The sequence below is a fragment of the Ascaphus truei genome, chromosome 5, assembly GCF_040206685.1.
Source record: "Ascaphus truei isolate aAscTru1 chromosome 5, aAscTru1.hap1, whole genome shotgun sequence".
NCBI lineage: Eukaryota > Metazoa > Chordata > Amphibia > Anura > Ascaphidae > Ascaphus > Ascaphus truei.
The window spans coordinates 134,543,175-134,562,981 of NC_134487.1; the positions used below are offsets into that span (position 1 = coordinate 134,543,175).

The following is a 19,807-nucleotide window of genomic DNA, read 5'->3' on the forward strand; positions in this document are numbered from 1 at the left end:
CTGGATTGTCGTGTTTTATTATTTTAAAGTTTATTATTTTATGGTTTTTTATTTTATGGGTTCCTGATCGTGGATTGGTTCGTGAGTAAGGTGTTCAACGGGAGTCGTGGGGCCAAGAAATGGTAAGTTAACTAAAGAAATGTATTTTATTTAACTTGTTAATTTTTTTAAAAGATTTTTTAACATGTGTTTTTTTTTTTATGCATATCATTTCTTGCCACTGTATGTATGTATGTATATATGTCTAGAGAGATATATACATACAGGGTAATAAATGATAGTGTTGTAAAAGCTTGATTTGCCCTATTGTAAATGTTTTTGGCTATGCTGCTATGCTTAGATGTGTGTTACATGTATTTTATTATGAGATAGATGTAATTTTTGGGCTTCTATGCTGTACTGTAGGTCCTGTTGAGGGTTGCTTTAGTATATAGTTATTTTTGGTGTAGTTTTTGGTATGTTTTGAACTTGTTCCCTGTAACGATAGCTGTAGTTAATTGTGTAATTGGTATGGATGGTATGTTAATTGTTTAGGGATGTAATTCATGTCTGTTAATTTATTGATGGTGACTTTATTGGATTAAATAATATACTTCTTGTGATGTCAGGCTATTTTAGTTGGATTATTGTATTGTTAACATTGATTTGCAGCGTGGACATGTAGCTTACATGTTATGCTACATGTATACACTGTAAATTCAATGTTTTAAGTGGCATTTGAGGCTTCTGATTGAATGATTACATGAGATTTGTTTAGGAAATTGCTTTTTAATTCATTGAGGATGTTATGCATAAGTGGTGTTGCCATTGCAGGATGGCTTCACCCCTTAATTACCTTTGAGGTTAGTACCCGATAAGGTGATTAAGGGGTTCATTGGTATGTGAATGTTATTGAAATGTATTGGCTATTTATTATTTTGGCAACGGACCCCAAGGATGATGCTGGCGACGGAGCCTTCTTATTGATGAGGTTAGTAGAATTTTCTTTATTTTACTACGGTATTTAATGTGTTTAATAATGGCCAAATAATGTATTATCCCTATGTGGATATTAGTTATTTGGCACATTATTGTACTGTATGTGTTGGGGGGAGGGGGTATTGGCTGGGGGGGTTAGTGGGGAAGGGTATGTGGGTGATGGTAGGTTAACCCTATAATGACTGTAGCGGTTAATAACCGCTATGGTGATGAAGGGGTTAATGGACATTACAGTGGATGTTTTTATTCTTGTGTCTGATTTGCAAAAGCGGATGGGGCATGGGCAGGATGAAGATGAGGATGGCCTTCATCGTGGCAGCCGCACATGGGTGAGTGTTATATGTATTTAATGTCTTTATTGTTCTGTACGTATTTTAAATGGACAACTGCACTATTATCCATTTGTGGATAATAGTAATGTTGCCCATTACTGTATTGTATGTTGTGTATTGCTGCTATGTTTATGGGGGGCATTTGTCCCCAATAAACATGCTACTATGCGTTAACCCCTTCATTGCCTTAGCGGCTATCCGCTATCCGCTAACATTAATGTATTTTAATAATATTGTGCGGGAACAGGGGGCCCCCTGAGTTAAACTGCATTTATTTGTGGCTCAGAGACCCCCCGCTTCCCGAGTTACAGGCCCAGGTTTGGGGCATCGGTTACAGTGTGGACGCCATGTTTATTGCGGGCACGTAGCGCATGGGACGCAATAAAGATTGCGGCGACACTGCCCACCCGATCACACATTCCGGGGCCTGTAACTCGGGAAGCAGGGGGTCCCTGCTCCACAAAGTGATGCGGTTCAGCTCGGGGGACCCCCTGCTCACTGTACACTAATATTAAATAAATATTAATGCTGCTTCGCTACCATAGCAGATACCCTGTATGGTAAGGAACGAGTCTTTATTGATGTGTGTGTTTTATTCATAGTGTAGTTGTGCAGAGGGTCTCCGGAGCAGAAACGTTTTGGTTTTAGGTCCGGGGACCCCCTGCTCCACGAGATACAGGCCCCTATAGGGGGTGCCGGTATCCCTCTGCTTGGTTTACAGGTCGCGGTCACGTGATCGGGATCGTCAAACGCTGAGGGATACCGGCACCTCATAAAGGGGTCTGTATCTCGGGAAGCAGGGGGTCCCCGGTCCTGAAACCAATGCGGTTCAGCTCCGGAGACCCCCTGCACAGTAGACTATGAATAAAAATTGTTTTAAAAATAATTTTTAATGTGCTGATGTTTGCGCCGAGAGAGCAGCGGATCTCTCTCTGCTGCAAACACAACTCGCCAGGGGACGGCTTCTCTGCAGTTTCTCGCCCAGCAGCCGTCTCGCCACAGGTTACTCGCCATTTCATCAAATGGTGGTGGCGCATTCATTCGCCAGGGATTCGCCCCTTACAGCATACAGCCAGTTTAACACGCCAAAAACATGGCGAATTGCTAAACTGGCTAATGCTTTTTTTCGCTGCTTACTGCATGAACCTCTATGTATCATCACGTTTTGCCTCACAAGAGACTCAGACAGGGTTTTAATTTTAAATGACTAAAACTGTAACCCTTAATTTAGGGCTGTATGTCTAATGAGCTGGGTGTGTTTATTAGCATACCTAAGAGTTCCATGGGTACAGTATTAAGCTGAGCATAGACTCATATGTCACCTGATGCATCTATTAGGGGTAGGTATTTGATGTGTCTTAAACGAGGCACTTAAAGGGATTAGCTTCAATGTGGAATTACATTATTCACATGATGTGTACAAAGCTAGAATAGATTGTGATACATACAACTGTGACTATGAATCTGAAGCACTTATGGATGATTAAGAACTAAGGCTGTTTGATAATTTATCTAAACACCGGTTGTACAGGAACACTTTCACCCTGATCATTGTTTCTTGAGTTTACATACTGACAACTTTATGTCTATAACTATATGGTCATTTTTTGAGATGTTTCTTTTCCTGTAAACATATCCAAACAGGTATATACAGTCAACACCTAGTACTATTTTTTTAGAATGTATTTTGTTTACACATAAGCTGTTTTATTTTAGAGGGATTCTAAGTAAATGTTAAGTTTTATATCATTTCATTAAACATATATACTGTAGTGCGCCGCAATTTGGGAGGCTCTCTCTGTGGTACTTCTTTGTACTGTTTATTTTGGATGTTATGTAGTACACAGGTTTAGGGGGAATAAGATACCTTCAACCATGTCGTGACCGTTAGTGTCCATTTCCTTACCCAAAGCATCATATGACAGGTATATCATTCCACTTTCAATTGCTGATATTTGTTATGATGATTTTACTAAGTCAGTGTACAGTATAACCATCAGTAAATACGATTGAAGGACAACACCTTACTCTACTATATACCATTTACCACCTACTTCTTTATATAGCTGTTTTGACAATGGTAACCTCTTAAATAAGTTTTTTTGCCGCTGTTATATCAGTTGCAAATATATATTAGTGTTAGTGCAATTATGCATGAGATAGCCTAGGTCAGCGTGGGTAACATCCTATTCTACCTTATAGGGCTACCTCAATTCTTATTGCACCATTGATACCACGTATATAGATGGTCCAGTTTCACTGAGGGGATTTTATTCACATTGTATATAATTTTTCACTTTGTCTATTGATACTACATCTATGTTAATAACATTTTATTATTTTTTATACACCTAGTGGGGTCTCCCAGAGTTATCCATAGCTCTTATAGTCTTGATATAACATTTATCTGTTTGGCACTCTGAGCTACTATTACCTAATTGACTACCTAAAGGCATGAGTACAATTTGAGAAGGACTCTTTTTGTGACCCCTATTGGGATTCACAAAGTTGTTGCACATAAGTATTTAAAAACTGTTTGTTTTGGAAAATCCAGTTTTCGAGTCTCAAAAAGTCAGACTGAAGTATGTGTTCAAGGTCAGAGAGGCTATGGCTGTGTGCATATGGGATTGTGTCATCTGAATACATGTGTATTGAAGCTTCCTTCCTGGGAAGATCATTGATGAACACTGAGAAGAGTAGGGGCCCAGAACAGAGCCTTGTGGGACACCACAGGTGATATCCAAGGGGTTGGAGTTACGTAGAGCATGAGATGGACACATGTTGGAATCTACCTGATAGGTAGTACTGAAACCAGTTTAAAACATGCTTCCCTATTCCAGAGCACTGAAGTTTGTTAAGCAGGATAGCATGATCAACAGTATCAAACGCCTTTGCAAAATCTAGGAATATTGCATCAGTGAGTTGTCCCCGTTCAATTCCACACTGGATTTCATTGCAAACTTTTAGCAGAGTAGTTACCGTGGAGTGTTTGGGGCGAAAGCCAGATTGGAATTGGCTAGGGAAATTTGTCTTGATATAGTAATCGCTTCATTTGGAGTGAACACATTTCCCCGTGACTTTGGATAGTATTGGGAGAAGAGAGATTGGCCTGCAGTTTGTGACAGTGTTTTTGTCCCCACTTTTGAAGATTGGGACAACCCTGGCAGTTTTTCAGGTCTTAGGGATATGACCTGCAGACAGGATAGAGTTGACTATGGAAGCAATTGGTTTGGCAATGGCAGGGGCACCAAGTCTTAGGAACTTAGATTGCAGTAAGTCAGGACCCCGTTTGCTGCTTAGTTTTAATTTGAAGAGCGCTTGTGTAATCTCCTCTTCGGATACTGGGCCAAATTGAAAATTGTGGGCAGTGTTGGGAGGGGATGGGACTATAGGGTACTCCCAGGATGTGATTCATGTTTGTGGTGTGGGTTGCGTTTTGCTAATAAGTTAGTAGCACACCCCACAAATAATCATTGAATGCATTTGCAATGTCAGTGGAGTTTGTCAGAGTAATATCCCCCTTAGTGATATTGTTTGGTTGTTGATGGATATAAGCCTGGAATATGTTGTTTATAACCTTCCAGAATTAAGCTGGGTTTGATGTATTCTGGAAGAGATTGTCAGAGTAATATTGTGCTTTTGCATGCCTTGTTTGCCTTGTGCACATGTTCTGCAGACATCTGTAGTGACTTAGATCCTTGGTAGTGCCAGTTACTTTGTAGCTTTTCCACAAGGCATCCCTGAACTGGTAGAGTGCTATGAGGTCAGGTGTAACCCATGGAATCTGGGCCCCCCGTACCCTTATTCTGCATAGTGGATCATGGATATTACAGAGTTTTAAGAACTGTGATTGGAAATAATCGAGCGCAGAATCAGGGTTGGGAATTAAATTGATTCTGTGCCATGGGCAGTTGGTAAGGTCAGCCAGAAACTGTTGTGGGTTAAAGTTTCTAAATGTTCTAGTGAGGAGAACTTTAGGGCTTGATTGGGGTGGTTTAATTTTCCTTACACAGTACACTATTTCATGGTAACTGAAAATGTCAGGAAGGATGCCAGAAGATGCTACCGGATATCTGCCCCTAGAATGGGGATTGATACCAAGGGTTTTGTATTAGGAGTACTGTCATAATAATCAAAGCTCTGCATTAATGGACTTAATCTTCTTTTACAGGGGACACCTGATCTCATTCATAGCTGAAGAAAACCAGCAATGCATATACAACTAATTACTTTATTCTTCTACTTGCCTGATGCAAGGAATTGCCTTCTCTATTCCAATGCCCCATACAACTTATTCTCTGATAACCTTTAATGATATTTATGTCCCTTGTATCACTTTTGTAATAAACAAATGCATTGCAAATGAACTTTAACCTTCTATTGCGTATATATTACAATGTATTTATTGATTTTAAGGGTGTTTTTAGCAAGTGGGTAAGTCCAAATATATATTTTTTATGTTTTAAAGCTGCAGTTCAAGCTGCCTTTTTATTTTAATATATATTTTCCCATTTCAATATGTGCATCAATACAATCTGCACACAGACAAGTGATTAGCTAAGCTGCAGATCGATCCGTTCTCCTGTAATTGATCGTTTGTTATGGGTTGTTTAATTCAGTTCTTGCACAGCATTTTGGGCAATGTAGTCCTGGAATATGATTGACTGGGCAGTTACGAGATTCAATTGGTGCACTGCTAGAGAGAGGGCGGGGCTCAAGAGCCAGAGCCTATCAGAAGGGGAAGGGGGCTGTCGCTTTAGAAATGCTTCCCACATTAGAAACATTAAAAAATGTCTTTAAAACATTTTTTTTAAATGCTACAAGTATTTTCTCATAGTACAGAACTGATTTATTAAAAAAAAAAACACACATGTAGGATATTGCTTAAACTGCTGCTTTAATATACAGTAAGTAGTAAGGCTCTTAAAAACAAGACACTAGCATTTATACAGAGTTCAAGCAAATGTTACAAAAAATATTTTTTGTAATAAAAAAATGTGAGTGATAAAAAATAATATTAGTAATGTGACACAGTGCACTCAAATACAGTATACATCAAACTGTGAAACTGCATACAAACAAATGACAACACAAATAATGGTATATTTACTGTAGGTGAGTCAAAAAATTCCTTTCAATAAGATGCCTTGCAAGATAAATATAATAACCATACAAGTGATATCTATATACAGTATTAGCACAGGTTTAGCAAACTTGTTAATGTGTGGAGATGTGTGTGCATGGAACAAGTATGTGGATATATATTGTTTGTATTACAGTATAATGATATTATTTTGATACTTATTGTACAAGTAAATGGAAGCAGCACAAATATCGCTCTTTCTGCTTGCCTTGATTAATCATGTACATTTATTGAGAGATATACAATGTACTGTACTGTGTGTGGGCCATACCGATAAGAGACTAAAGTAAAATGCAAAATGCTTATTGAGTTGTACACGCACATTTATGTTGGACAATCTTTCTTTTTAAATTGTTCAACCTTGATTTTCTATACATGGAGATAGTGTCTTTAAACTATTTATGTAGAAAACTCAAGAACCCAAAGAATGATACAGTGTAAAGATCAGATTGAGTTGACTCATCTGATGCACTTTGTATGTGGTGTGGTGAAAGTCATTACTTCACAAAAAGATGAACTCCAGACATTTTTTAGTACATCGGAATCTACAGAATTAGGGATACATTCAATATACTCCAATAGCATGCTCCATCGTCAAAAGTAGAGGGTAATTTATGCATATAAAAAAATCTCGCAAATACAGCTTCATATTGTAACGGCTGCTAGCCACAAACCAGGACGGGACCGCAGGACCAAGGTAGGGATACTGAAACACACGCCTGGAGCTGCGCGGCCGAGTCCGGATTGCGGGTTCCGTAGTCATGAGAAGCCAGGTCAGGGTAGGAGAGAGCAGCTTAGTCGTGATCCAGGCAGGAGGTCAAGGCAGGTGACACAGGAGCGATGGTCAGGTCACAGGCTGGGGTCGGCACCAGGGAAGCCGAGGCAACAGAGAAGGCTTCCGCAATAGAGGCTTTAGCACAGGGAAGGCCTCAGGAACAGAGAAGGCTTCAGCAACAGGGGCTTCAGCACAGGGAAGGCCTCAGGAACAAAGAAGGTTTCAGCATAGGGAAGGTCTCAGGAACAGAAAAGGCTTCAGCAACAGAGGCTTCAGCACAAGCAAGGACTCAGGAACAAAGAAGGCTTCAGCAACAGAGGCTTCAGCACAGGGAAGGACTCAGTAACAGAATAGGCCACAGGCCAGACAAAGTTTGTGACAAGCACAGGTTACAATGATTATGCTCAGCCCCTTCCTTGTGAGAGAGTCTAACCCTAAATAGCAAGGAGAGCCAATAGATGCAGAGCTGCGCAGCAGGCAGCTACAAGGGAGACTGCAATTTAAGTCAAGGAACAGCTGTAGCCAATTACTCAGTTCAGGGACGGGTTTTTCAGGAACCAAGATGGCAGCTAGAGCCATGTAAGGGCAAGTTCCAGCCAAACCCCGGATTGGAACCCTTAAACATATTAATCTTCAAATGGCTTTGGTGGAAGACCTAACTTCATTTGAGAGGAAATGTCGGGAAAGATATGTTATACACTAATGTATAAGTTATTGTGTATGTAGAACACTTCAGTTATAACAAACTGAAAGGAATTAACAAACTAATCTTAAAAAATTTCTTAAAGTTAAATTTATTGCTTAGCCTTTATGGTCCCTTAGCCATTTAAGCTCCAGATCCACAAAGCTAATTCTATGCAAAAACAACCATTCGTTATAACATATGCATAGGCTTAATGGCATATTACATTATTTCAAACAATGGAATTAAGTACTCAAAGTTGAAAGTTATAAAATGAATATTTATTAATTGGACAATATACCCTGAAACTCTTACAAACAACTATATGAAACAAACAATATGGTTAATGTTAAAAAAAAAATATATATATATATATATATATATATATAATCAAAAAATAAATAGATGATACCGTTCTGTGGCTAACGAAATGCTTTTATTTGTGCGAGCTTTCGAGATACACTGATCTCTTCTTCCGGCGATGTTACAATGAATGAAGCAAGGATAACTTGAAAACAGTGTCTCTTGGAATGTTATCTGTGCTTCTCCTTCCCCCGGTGTGGATGTGTTTTATGGCTAGAGGTGTCAAAGGGTAACTGAAAGCAAGTGAAGAAAGAGTGTGTATGTGTATCAGTGTGAATAAAAATGAATGGAGAGCCCACAGTATAAACAGTGCTCTACACAAGGTGTGTGTGGAGTGAGAGGGATATAAATGGTGTGGGTGGGTGTGGAAATGTGAGAGTTTGTAGCACAACTAAAAGTGTGTGTGGATACTATGTGGTCCCTATTGGTGTATATGGATGGAAAAATAAGGAGTATTAGTATGTGTGAGAGACAGCTGTGTGTGCATACATATAGCACAGTATGTACAGACATGGCCTTTAGCGCTCATGGGAAGAGAGTTCGCTAGTGTCAGTAATGACTCATAAAATTTCGATCTCTGTTTAGGCCACTGCTAAGTGTCCCGAACAGTTGCATAAATTTGTATTCATGCAACCGTCTCTCTTTCGGGGTTTTAAGATCACTCCACACACACCTTGTGTAGAGCACTGTTTATACTGTGGGCTCTCCATTCATTTTTATTCACACTGATACACATACACACTCTTTCTTCACTTGCTTTCAGTTACCCTTTGACACCTCTAGCCATAAAACACATCCACACCGGGGGAAGGAGAAGCACAGATAACATTCCAAGAGACACTGTTTTCAAGTTATCCTTGCTTCATTCATTGTAACATCGCCGGAAGAAGAGATCAGTGTATCTCGAAAGCTCGCACAAATAAAAGCATTTCGTTAGCCACAGAACGGTATCATCTATTTATTTTTTGATTATTGAAGCTCGGCTAACACGGTACTGATACCTCTACATGAAAATATGGAAGATACCACATTGTACCGCACCCAAATGAAGCTAAAGGATTTACTGAAAAAACAGGCACAACTAGACAGCGATATCATCTTCCTCAGCAAATGCAAGAAGGAGCATCTGATCCCGAAAGGACTCGTCCTCAAAAACCCACTTGCTACCACATACACTGGCGACACACTTTATTCGAGCTTGGCTAGTCCCACGAATTCGGGTATACCCGGGTGTATTGAGGTTTGTGACTGTTTTCTGCCCGAGTGCATTGAGTTATTTTCCGGCAGGGATTGAAGCATTTTATTCCCGCTGGCTGCAATACTGCACAGTACATATATATATACTGCATTACAATTCATGAATTTATGCCATCTGGTAGACACGCGAAGCATTGCAGCCTATTAAATCCTAATCATTATCATTTAACAGATCAGCCGCCCATCAGCCAGGCATGAACCCAGGCTGGGAAGGCAAATGCAACGGGGCTTGCCAGAGGTGAGAAGCGGCGCATTCCAGGTATCTGCCAGGTACATACCGGGTATTTGCTCGAATAAAGTGTGTCGGTGCAGTACAACACAAAATTCTCCCAACAACTGTGCACCAGGAACTCAGAAAGATTAAGGAACCATCTCATCAGCATCTGTTACAGCAACAGGAGAAAGACAAAGGTGACAATAGACAGCATCCTGGATACAGGAGAAATTCACACAGACACATGGAGAGGACTCCAAACATTCCATGAAAAACTCCTGAAGGGTCTAATTAGCAATAAGGAAAAGAAACTGCACAGACTGAGGCTAAGAATGAGATACTCTGCAGCAGCCAGCAAAACAACTAATAATACAAACATTGACAGTCACCAAGAACAGGACTGCACTGTTAACCTCTCAGATTACACACCTAATCAAGCAGAGTCCTCAGTATTATCAAAGGGTCTCACATTCTGCCCTACCAAGCCTATGGAAAAGATTGAGCTGTGCAGTGACCTAGAAGAATACTTCAGAAGGCTGCGTCTTAAGGAGTTCTTCCATGACAGACACAACCAAGATTATGCCAACACTGCAGAAGGAGAGCCGCTGCACATGAGCAGGGAGAAGCAAAAATCAAACTGGATCCCACAAACTGGGCGCAACCCCACATTGGACCGGTACATTGAAAGCTTCAGACACAGCGCCAAAACCACCATCCTGGACAAAGTAAGGAAACAAACATATAATCTGACACTGATGGAGAGGAGAGCCATAGAATCGCTAAAGGCCAACCACAACATAACAATCAAACCTGCGGACAAGGGAGGAGCAGTGGTCATAATGAACACCACAGACTACCTGCGGGAAGCACACAGGCAACTCTCTGATTCAAAGTACTACACCCAACTGCAGGAGGATCCAACTAAAAAATACATGCGAGAACTCAACAGGATCATTAAAACACTCCCGATCCACACAAGAGAACAAATTCTGGACCTGATACCAGCTAACCCAAAACCTGGCACATTCTACATGCTCCCTAAAATTCACAAAGAGGGTAACCCTGGGCGCCCTATTATCTCTGGATCTGGCACACTTACCGAGAATATTTCTGGCTGGGTGGAGGGCATTCTAAAACCACTTGTCAGGAACACACCCAGCTATATCCAGGATACCACCGACCTGCTAAACAAACTGAATGCCATTGGCCCCCTCCCTACAGGAACACTACTAGCAACTATGGATGTAGAGTCACTTTATACAAACATCCCCCACGAGGATGGGATTTCAGCCTGCAGATACTTTCTGGGATCGCAGGAGCCACTCACAGAGACAGTGACTAAATGCATTGAATTTATTCTGACCCATAACTACTTCACATTTGGAAATGACACATACCTCCAGACAACCGGGACCGCTATGGGTACTCGGATGGCGCCACAGTATGCCAATCTGTTCTGCGCAAAACTGGAAAGTGACTTTCTGTCCACCTGTCACTTGAAACCCCTTACATACCTTCGCTACATCGATGACATCCTCCTGATTTGGACCTCTGGCGAACAGGACCTCCTACAGTTCTATGACAACTTCAATACGTTCCACCCGACCATCAACCTCAAACTCACCCATTCCCCGGATGAAGTACATTTTCTAGACACCACCATTACTATAAAGAACAACCAACTACAGACTTCTGTATACCGCAAACCTACAGACAGAGCCAGCTATTTGAGGGACAACAGCTTCCACCCGACACACACCAAACATGCAACCATCTACAGTCAAGCCATACGATACAACCGGATATGCTCCGACAAAGCAGACAGAGACCAGCGGATTAAAGCCTTGAGATCAGACTTTATAAACCGTGGATATAACCACAGAATTGTAGACCAGCAAATTCACAAAGCCACCAGAATACCAAGAAGTGATCTCCTTGAATACAAACAGAAGGAGACAAGCGACAGGGTTCCTTTGGTGGTCACATATAACCCACACCTAGGAGACCTACGCAAGATCGCCAGGAAACTACAACCCATCCTCCAGGAAGATACAAGACTGCAACAGGTCTTCCCTGAAGCACCCTTATTATCATACAGACAACCCCATAATCTCAAGAATATTATGGTGAGGAGTAAAGTATTCAGCAGTACAACTGAATGCGGGACAAAACCATGCCAGGACCCAAGATGCAAAACCTGCGCAATGCTCTACACAGCGGACACAATACAAATACCACACAAGAATCGGGAATACAAAATCAGAGGAGGGTTCACCTGTTCCTCCAGCAATGTCGTGTACCTCATCATGTGCATGAAATGCCCAGGGGGCTGCTACTACATAGGTGAGACAGGACAGGGGCTAAACAAGAGAATGAACCTGCATCGCCACAGCATCACACGCGGAACAAGAGACAGTCCTGTTGGCGAACATTTCTCTGACTCTGGCCATAAGATAAACGATCTGAGGGTTGCCATACTCAAAGGTAATCTTAAAACCCCGAAAGAGAGACGGTTGCATGAATACAAATTTATGCAACTGTTCGGGACACTTAGCAGTGGCCTAAACAGAGATCGAAATTTTATGAGTCATTACTGACACTAGCGAACTCTCTTCCCATGAGCGCTAAAGGCCATGTCTGTACATACTGTGCTATATGTATGCACACACAGCTGTCTCTCACACATACTAATACTCCTTATTTTTCCATCCATATACACCAATAGGGACCACATAGTATCCACACACACTTTTAGTTGTGCTACAAACTCTCACATTTCCACACCCACCCACACCATTTATATCCCTCTCACTCCACACACACCTTGTGTAGAGCACTGTTTATACTGTGGGCTCTCCATTCATTTTTATTCACACTGATACACATACACACTCTTTCTTCACTTGCTTTCAGTTACCCTTTGACACCTCTAGCCATAAAACACATCCACACCGGGGGAAGGAGAAGCACAGATAACATTCCAAGAGACACTGTTTTCAAGTTATCCTTGCTTCATTCATTGTAACATCGCCGGAAGAAGAGATCAGTGTATCTCGAAAGCTCGCACAAATAAAAGCATTTCGTTAGCCACAGAACGGTATCATCTATTTATTTTTTGATTATTGAAGCTCGGCTAACACGGTACTGATACCTCTACATGTATATATATATATATATATATATATATATATATATATATATATATATATATATATATATATATATATTAAATATATGACAATTCCAATCTAGGGACAGTGATACAGTGTTAAAAAAATCAGTAATAGGGAAAAATGGAAAAAAATCAACAATCAAACCTTTTCTTAGACAAAGAGAGGAAAAAAATGACAGGACATAAAAACACAGACCAAGATAGCAGTCCCTACAAAATGTAAGCCCCCACCTATCCCACAGATCCTTATTACGCTAGAGGAGATAGGGAAAAACAAGACATCCTTAAAAAAAACATCAAATCACCATGAAATATTTTTTCTATCTATGCTCCATTTTTTAAAAGAATGATAGTTATCTCAATCATTCAAAACCCCAGCAGTGAACCAAAATTCAGTAAAACATACACATTGTGGAGAACCCACTGCATCAAGTATATACTGTATATATTGGGGGTAAATATCTATCAAACTTTATCTCTAAGAGTGCAACGAGTCAAAATTGATGTTACCATATACCCTCCCTTACATGGCTATACTGCTATCCAAAATAGAGGAACTTATTCCCTGGCCAACCACTCTGTCTTAGTATATTTTAATCATGTCTGATGTTGCACTATCAATGGAGATATTAGCCACCACTTCCCTGGTGGTAAATATGGTTTAACTATGGGAAATGGTTTTCTATTTCCATCCCTTCTCTCTACACTGTCCCCACACTTTTTATAGGAAGTGTAGTAACTAAAAGGCCTCATGCATGCCGCTTGGTACTCTACAGTCTAGTTTATTGATCCATATGGTTTCTTTTTGTTTTAATATTGTAGATATATCTCTGCCTCTTATAGGTTGGGGTAGATAATCAATTACTTAAAATTTTAATTAATATTATGCCCAGCAGACTCAAAATGTCTAGCAATCAGAAAATGTAATGACTCCAAATTGAGTAATTCCTTCCTTATAGTTGTTTTATGTTCCCCAATATGTTTTTAAACAACTCGTGTGGTCTCCCCAATGTATATCAAACCACATGGTCACTTTAGCAAATAAATCACACAGTCTGAATTATAAGTATACTGTAGTATCTCTAATTTTATATTTAGTCCCTATAATTACACTATTATAATCAGTGCTTGACAAATCCCCCAAAAATCTACTCGCCGAACCAAAAAATCTACTCGCCACCAAGTCCCGCCCCCAACCCCACCCATAGGCCCGCCCACAGGCCCGCCCACAACACCCTTTAAAAAAACAAAACATAAATTTAATAAATTCCTAGTAAGAACAACATTCGTTTTTGACATGTTTATTTATTGTATTACATTATCCTATAATTAGTCCTTGTTACGTGTGTGTGTATGTGTGTGTGTGTGTGTGTGTGTGTGTGTGTGTGTCGGATCTAGAACAAAAACCCAGATGTGAATGACTAGTTTCCTGAACCCCTTAACCAGTGTCAGGATGCCCCGCTTCACCATTTCTAAAGCAGCAATCCCGCCTGGGATCTTACCTGATCCGCAGTCCCTCAATATCCAGGTACCCGCATTCCAGCAATGTTATACAGTACATTGGAGGGGAGGCGTTCCTTACTTGTCTTCTGGGTTAGGGGGGGATTCCGATGTCTTCCGAGTGAAGCTCGAGAGTTAGATTTGGAAGAAAGCAGTATAGGTTATTTCAGTCTATTATAGGGCAGTTAAGTTATATAGGGTAAATAAGAGATCCAGATCCAGAGTGTGAGACAGAGAGTGAGAGAGTGTGGGTGTGAGGCAGAGTGAGAGAGTGTGGGTGAGAAACACAGAGAGACATAAAGAGAGGGTGTGAGAGAGACATAGAGAGAGGGTGTGAGAGAGACATAGAGAGAGGGTGTGAGAGAGACATAGAGAAAGGGTGTGAGAGAGACATAGAGAGAGGGTGTGAGTGAGACATAGAGAGAGGGTGTGAGAGAGACATAGAGAGAGGATGTGAGAGAGACACAGAGAGAGAGAGGATGTGAGAGAGACAGAGAGAGAGGGTGTGAGAGACAGAGAGAGGGTGTGAGAGAGACAGAGAGAGAGGGTGCGAGAGAGACAGAGAGAGGGTGCGAGAGAGACCGAGAGAGGGCTCGAGAGAGACAGAGAGAGGGTGAGAGAGACAGAGAGGGTGTGAGAGACACAGAGAGAGGGTGAGAGACACAGAGAGAGGGTGAGAGACACAGAGAGAGGGTGAGACAAAGAGAGAGGGTGAGACAGAGAGAGAGGGTGAGACAGAGAGAGATGGTGAGACAGAGAGAGAGGGTGAGACAGAGAGAGAGGGTGAGACAGAGAGAGAGGGTGAGACAGAGAGAGAGGGTGAGACAAAGAGAGAGGGTGAGACAAAGAGAGAGGGTGAGACAGAGAGAGAGGGTGAGACAGAGAGAGAGGGTGAGACAGAGAGACAGAGAGAGAGGGTGAGACAGAGAGACAGAGAGAGAGGGTGAGACAGAGAGACAGAGAGAGAGGGTGAGACAGAGAGACAGAGAGAGAGAGAGACAGAGAGAGAGAGACAGAGACAGACAGAGAGGGTGAGAGAGAGAGGGTGAGACAGAGCGAGAGAGGGTGAGACAGAGCGAGAGAGGGTGAGACAGAGCGAGAGAGGGTGAGACAGAGCAAGAGAGGGTGAGACAGAGCGAGAGGGTGAGACAGAGCCAGAGGGTGAGACAGAGCGAGAGGGTGAGACAGAGCGAGAGGGTGAGACAGAGCGAGAGGGTGAGACAGAGCGAGAGGGTGAGACAGAGCGAGAGGGATGAGAGAGAGGGATGAGAGAGAGAGAGGGTGAGAGAGGGAGAGAGAAAGACAGAGACAGAGAGAGGGTGAGAGAGAGACAGAGAGAGGGCGAGAGATATGGACAGAGAGAGGGTGAGAGACAGAGAGGGCGATTGGATGGAGGGTTGGGGTGACTGGGTGGGGTGACTGACTGGGTGATGGGTGGTGGGGTGACGGGGTGGTGGGGTGACTGGGTGGCTGGGTGACTGGGTGGTGGGGTGACTGGGTGGTGTGTTGGGGTGACTGGGTAGTGGGGTGACTGGGTAGTGGGGTGACTGGGTAGTGGGATGGCTGGGTAGTGGGGTGGCTGGGTAGTGGGGTGGCTGGGTAGTGGGTTGGCTGGGTAGTGGGGTGACTGGGTGGCGGGGTGACTGGGTGGTGGGGTGACTGGGTGGCGGGGTGACTGGGTGGCGGGGTGACTGGGTGACGTGACAGGTTGATGGGGTGACGTGACTGGGTGGTGGGGTGACTGGGTGGTGGGGTGGGGTGACTGGGTGGTGGGGTGACTGGGTGGTGGAGTGGGGTGACTGGGTGGTGGGGTGGGGTGGGGTGGCTGGGTGGTGTATGTCTGATTGGGGCGGTACCTCTCTCTCATACATACATGCACACAAACACACACCCTCTCTCCCATATACACACATACACCCTCTCTCCAATATACACACATACACCCTCTCTTCCATATACACACATACACCCTCTCTCCCATATACACACATACACCCTCTCTCCATATACACACATACACCCTCTCTCCCATATACTCCCTCCCTCCCATATACTCCCTCTCTCCCATATACTCCCTCTCTCCCATATACTCCCTCTCTCCCATATACTCCCTCTCCCTCTCTCCCATATACTCCCTCTCTCTCTCCCATATACTCTCTCTCTCTCCCATATACTCTCTCTCTCTCCCATATACTCTCTCTCTCTCTCTCTCTCTCTCCATATACTCTCTCTCTCTCCCATATACTCTCTCTCTCTCCCATATACTCTCTCTCCCATATACTCCCTCTCCCTCTCTCCCATATACTCCCTCTCCCTCTCTCCCATATACTCCCTCTCCCCCTCTCCCATATACTCTCTCCCTCTCCCATATACTCTCTCCCTCTCCCATATACTCTCTCCCTCTCCCATATACTCTCTCCCTCTCCCATATACTCTCTCCCTCTCCCATATACTCTCTCTCTCTCTCCCATATACTCTCTCTCTCTCTCCCATATACTCTCTCTCTCTCTCTCTCTCTCTCTCTCTCTCTCTCCCTCGCCCATATACTCTCTCTCCCTCTCCCCCATATACTCTCTCTCCCTCTCCCCATATACTCTCTCCCCCATATACTCTCCCTCCTATATACTCTACCTCCCATATACTCTCCCTCCCATATAATCTCCCTCTCTCCAATATACTCTCTCCCTCTCTCCCATATACTCTCTCCCTCTCTCCCATATACACACACACACACACACACACACACACAAACACACACACACACACACACACACACACACACACACACACACAGAGAGGAAGCTAGGAAAAGTCAACGAGCAAGCCAAAACCACCAGGCGCCAGCTGCGACGACACGCACCATTACTGCACCATCCCCCCCCCCCCGCGCCAAGCTCCCGCAACGCGTGGGCAACCGAGAGAGCGCCGGGAACCAGAGGGGGAAGGACCAGCCCCCGCTACCACCTGGGAACGAACACCCCCGCGCCAATCTCGCGGCAACCAAGGGAGCGCCGGAGACCAGAGGGGAAGGAACACACCCCGACCCGGGCGAGCAGCTGAAGGAGCGCCGGGGACCAGAGGGGGAAGGAACACTCCCCGCCCCGGGCGAGCAGCTGAAGGAGCGCCAGGGACCAGAAGGGGAAGGAACACACCCCGACCCGGGCGAGCAGCTGAAGGAGCGCCGGGGACCAGAGGGGGAGGGGGAGGGGGAAAGGAACACTCCCCGCCCCGGGCGAGCAGCTGCGCCGGGGCCCAGAGGGGGAAGGACCACCCCCCACTACCACCCAAGAGGGAACACTCCCGCGCTAATCTCCCAGCAACCAAGGGAGCGCCGGGGACAAGAGGGGGAAGGAACACCCCCCCCCGCTCGACCCGTACACCCCCCCCTCAACCCGTACACCCCCCCCCCAACCCGTACACCCCCGCTACCACCTACACACACCCAGCATGACACTCACACACACCCAGCATGACACACACCCAGCATAGCACAAAAACACGCACACACACCCAGCATAGCACAAAAACACGCACACACACCCAGCATAGCACAAAAACACACACACACACACTCAGCATCCGTCGGACACAAGTGGGGGGTGGGTGGGGGGGGAATGGCAATGCATGCGGGCAGGGAGAGTACTTACTTCCTCAATCAGCCCTGTAAAGGAAGGCGGACGTCACTGCTCCTTCTCATATAGAGCAACCATTCCCCCCAACCCCCCCAACCCCCCCCAACCCCCCCCAACCCCCCCCCCCCCACAAAAAAAACTATTGGCAGCGGGCCAACTCGCGTCAGGCCAATCAAATAAGGGGATTAAAAAAAAAATTCTCGGCGTGAGCAGGGGAAAATTGAAAGAGAACCGCATGTGTTGCAGGGGCGGCCATTACGGATCGCCACCGAGCCAAATCCGATCGCTCCTGGCAAGCGGGCGACCGAATTTGTCGAGCACTGATTATAATGTTAACATGCCAAGCATGGAAATGTCCCCAGTGTTAGAAATCTTTGCTTCTTCTGCATCCCTGTACCAATCTCTGCTAATTATTTTATTTTGCATACTTTGATCATTTTTATTTGAAAATAATGGAGGTTCCTTAAAATTCAGTTGGAGTAAGTGATCAACCTCAAAGATCTTCCAAAGGTTTCTTTTAATTCATTGTATCCTTGTGCTCAGTGGATTATAAATTGATATAAAAGTAATTTGTTCTCTATTTTCACAATTTTCGTTATTATTTTTATTCCTCAAAATACTGTAGACCCCATCTAATTTGCCTACAGTATATCTATGTCTATCTAGTACATTGTCATCATATCCTCTATATTGAAATGTAACCCTCATCTCTTGCCATCTTTCTATACTACATGAGGGATCACTTACCATTCGCTGTTGGATATATGGGAGACTGATTTTGACATGCCTGGGATGAAAGCGTTCATAATGGAATAAATGATTGCAATCGGTTTCCTTCATAAACATCCGTCTCCAGCTTACCTGCCCTCACATAAACTTTAGCTTCCAAATAGTTTGCACTCTATGTAGTAGAAGTTCATGTAAAGTATACAAAAGAATCCTCTAGACTCACAACACTCCCAGCCCACATTACTAAAATATCATCGATATAGGGCACGCACATATGACAACGTATTCTATATTACTGGGATGAATAAACATATCAATCTTCAAAGAGATTCATGAACATGTTGGTGAAGGCAGGTGCCCCATTTGGACCTATCGCTGTACCCTGTATTTAATTGAAAAAAGTGTCCTCAAAATAATTGTTAATAATCTAAGCTGAAACAGTTTTGAATGCTCATCACAACTCAAGACTTCACTCTGTAAATAATGCTTAAGTGCCCCAATCCCCCATCAGAGAGTATGGCGAATAAAGATTTTTTAACAACAAGAGTGATCAGCACGATGTGCTGTGGCGGATCCGATCCGGATGCATCTGTATGTATCAAATTATCCACAGGTACTCACAAAAGGAATATGAAACTGTGGCAAATAGCGGGCTTTGGGATTAGTAAATCAGACCTAGATGGATAGACCTTAAGGAGGTGCATGCAGAGGTAGAAACAGGAGACTTGCTTTGGGAAAAGCAATGTAGGCTTTTATTTCACCAAAATGTAAAAAAAAAAACACAGTCAAGGTGCAGCAAAAAACAGGGCAGCAATATAAAGGATGAGGTTTACTAGGCCAAAGCTCAGTTTCCCAAGCGTATGAAAGTCCATAGAAATCTGTTGATGTCTATACTGTATTTATCTGTGTCCCTTGGCATCAAGGACACAGAGATATGGTCTGCATGCCCTGGTATACCAAGATGTCAATGACACACACGTGAGGTCTGTACTCAGATCAAAGAGATAAAGATAAAAAGTTCCCTTTCCTG

The 19,807-nt window shown here is 43.4% G+C and overlaps 1 protein-coding gene across 2 annotated transcripts in view; it reads left to right on the plus strand.

The window, feature by feature from the left end:
* Positions 1–5,664, plus strand: part of LOC142495418 (uncharacterized) — a 51,344-nt gene extending 45,680 nt beyond the window's left edge. For both annotated transcript variants that reach the window (XM_075600904.1, XM_075600903.1), the window contains one exon: positions 5,482–5,664. The gene's annotated coding sequence lies outside the window, so the exon portion shown is untranslated. The remainder of the gene's footprint in view (positions 1–5,481) is intronic.
* Positions 5,665–19,807: the final 14,143 nt, after the last annotated feature.